The sequence below is a fragment of the Rattus rattus genome, chromosome X, assembly GCF_011064425.1.
Source record: "Rattus rattus isolate New Zealand chromosome X, Rrattus_CSIRO_v1, whole genome shotgun sequence".
Classification (NCBI taxonomy): Eukaryota; Metazoa; Chordata; class Mammalia; order Rodentia; family Muridae; genus Rattus; species Rattus rattus.
Window position 1 is genome coordinate 7,687,223 of NC_046172.1, and position 2,920 is coordinate 7,690,142.

The 2,920-nt window shown below is 39.0% G+C and overlaps 1 non-coding gene across 1 annotated transcript; it reads right to left on the reverse strand.

Moving 5' to 3' along the window:
* Window positions 1-1,159: 1,159 nt before the first annotated feature.
* Window positions 1,160-1,269, reverse strand: LOC116889575. The gene has a single exon (XR_004386491.1). It is a non-coding gene; the product is annotated as a U6 spliceosomal RNA (small nuclear RNA).
* Window positions 1,270-2,920: the final 1,651 nt, after the last annotated feature.

Consider the following 2,920-nt stretch of genomic DNA (forward strand, 5'->3'; position numbering starts at 1 on the left):
CTATTTAGTTAGGAGTTATGGGGTTGTTTAACTGGTTTATCTGTTCCTGATTTAACTTCGGTACCTGGTATCTGTCTAGAAATTGTCCATTTCTGAAGATTTTCAATTTTGTTGAATATAGGCTTTTATAGTAAGATCTGATGATTTTTTGAATTTCCTCTGAATCTGTAGTTATGTCTCCCTTTTCATTTCTGATTTTGTTAATTTGGAAACACTCTCTGTGTCCTCTCGTTAGTCTGTCTAAGGGTTTATCTATCTTGTTGATTTTCTTAAAGAACCACCTTTTGGTTCTGTTGATTCTTTCTATGGCCCTTTTTGTTTCTACTTGGTTGATTTCAGCTCTGAGTTTGATTTTTTCCTGCCTTCTACTCCTCCTGGGTGTATTTGCTTCTTTTTGTTCTAGAGATTTTAGGTGTGCTGTCAAGCTGCTGACATATGCTCTTTCCTGTTTCTTTCTGCAGGCACTCAGAGCTATGAGTTTTCCTCTTAGCACAGCTTTCATTGAGTCCCATAAGTTTGGGTATGTTGTACCTTCATTTTCATTAAATTCTAAAAAGTCTTTAATTTCTTTCTTTATTTCTTCCTTGACCAGGTTATCGTTGAGTAGAGCATTGTTCAACTTCCTTGTATATGTGGTCGTTCTTCCCTTATTGTTATTGAAGACCAGCTTTAGGCCGTGGTGGTCTGATAGCACACATGGGATTATTTCTATCTTTCTGTACCTGTTGAGGCCCGGTTTTTGATCAATTATATGGTCAATTTTGGAGAAAGTACCATGAGGAGCTGAGAAGAAGGTATATCCTTTGCTTTAGGATAGAATGTTCTATAAATATCTGTTAAGTCCATTTTAGTTCATGACTTCTCTTAGTCTGTCTCGTCTCTTTTAATTTCCGTTCCATGATCTGTCCATTGATGGAGAGTGGGGTGTTGAAATCTCCTACTATTTTGTGTGAGGTGCAATGTGTGTTTTGAGCTTTAGTAAGGTTTCTTTTACGTATGTAGGTGCCCTTGTATTTGGGGCATAGATATTTAGTATTGAGAGTTCATCTTGGTGGATTTTTCCTTTGATGACTATGAAGTGTCCTTCCTTATCTTTTTTGATGACTTTTAGTTGAAAATTGATTTTATTTGATATTAGAATGGCTACTCCATCTTGCTTAAAAATATGGAACGCTTCACGAATTTGCGTGTCATCCTTGCGCAGGGGCCATGCTAATCTTCTCTGTATTGTTCCAATTTTAGTATATGTGCTGAAGGTTTTTAATCCACATACGTGGAGTTGCTCATCCATGAAGGGAAAGGCAACCTTGAACCCAAAAAGCACACAGCTTTTATTCATTACAGAGGACAGACTTCATCAACAAGTAGCCGATCCATTAAACAATCACTAACTCTGCACTATATTTTGTATCAATTGTTCCTTCCTGGGGGAACTATGGACAAATATTTTCTACAAAATCCAAGAATATTTTTTAGTTTTTAACCCTATTCTTCGCGTCCTGAGTGACTCCCTGAGTCCTGTCACCAAACGTATCTGTAGAATGCTTGTCCAATAACTTACCACTGAAATCTGCGTTGTCCGGGGAGAAACACACACCAAGCCTCTGCACGAAGGTTGGGCAGTCCATGGTTGTCAGAATCGAGGGAACAAAGGCTCCGAGGGGGAGGAAAGGCTCTGATGGGGAGCAAAAGCTCCTACAAACAAGGAAGACAGGCCTGCCTATTCACGGGGACGACATTCTCCTTCAGGAGACCTACAAACAGCCGCATGCTGGGCGCCATTTGTCAGCAAAGGGTGTTTGGTGTACCTGGAAGAGAATGGGGGACAAGAGACACGAAGGACTCCAAGACAAGAGTCTGATCAAGGCGACAATTTTATTTTTTCCCAAGGCTGAATTTATACCACAACATGGGTAACAGAGGGAGGGGGAAGTGTGAAACATTTACAGGCCAAGGACACAGTATTCCTGGTCAGGAATGGGCTGATGTTGACAGGATGTTAGAAAGGTCACAGGTTTGTCATATTATTAGTCAGCACGAGAACTTTATCATATTATTATTTATCTTGACCACCAGATTTGTATTAGTCTTCTGTAGCTGGCTGGAGATTTTCCATGAACCTAGTCATACTTAATTCTAACCATAATAATAGCATCAATAATGGAGGGCTTCAAGGGCATTGCTCCCAACAAATAACTTTTCTGTAGTATGTGTTGTGATGCTATGATAATGGGATTAATTCCATTGACAAAGAGGTGATAATGAACTTTAAATAAAGAGTAACATTTAATCCAAAATGATGGAGGCAAATAAAGACTACAGGGAGAACTTGGGGGCTGTTTTAGGAAGGAAGGCGCCATCCAGATCCAAACCAGTAAATTACCCTTCAAAGAAACTCCAATAGAAGCTCACTTCTAACTAGTTTTTACCTTGTGCAGTTCTATAACCACTTAACAGTGTAGTCTGACTGAATTCATCAATGGGTTAAACCACTGGTAAGTCATAGTTCTCATCTGTTTATCTTCTCTGGAAATGCTCTCACAGACTCACCTAGAACTGTGCTTTGTTAGGTCTTTCTCTTCTGTAATCAAGTTATGATATGCTCTTTCCGTTGTTGTCTAAGAACACCTTTATTTTAGTCATAAAAATTTCTGGACATAGAAATTGAGGTTGACAAGCCATTTAAATCACAGATTTAGGAGATCTTTTTGCTTATTTCTCTTCTTTAAGGGCCTCCTTTACTCTGTGGTTCACAACAGTCTCTCTCCTTTATTTCCCTTCCTTGTAAGCTGTGGTTTCCTTTGGAAAGTCTATAATACTGTGCAGTTGTAAAAACTGCCAATATGCCAGGAGACACTCCCATAAGAGAGAGAAATGTTTAAAAACCAGTAATTCCCTCTGGTAGGGATTTTTTTCTTCC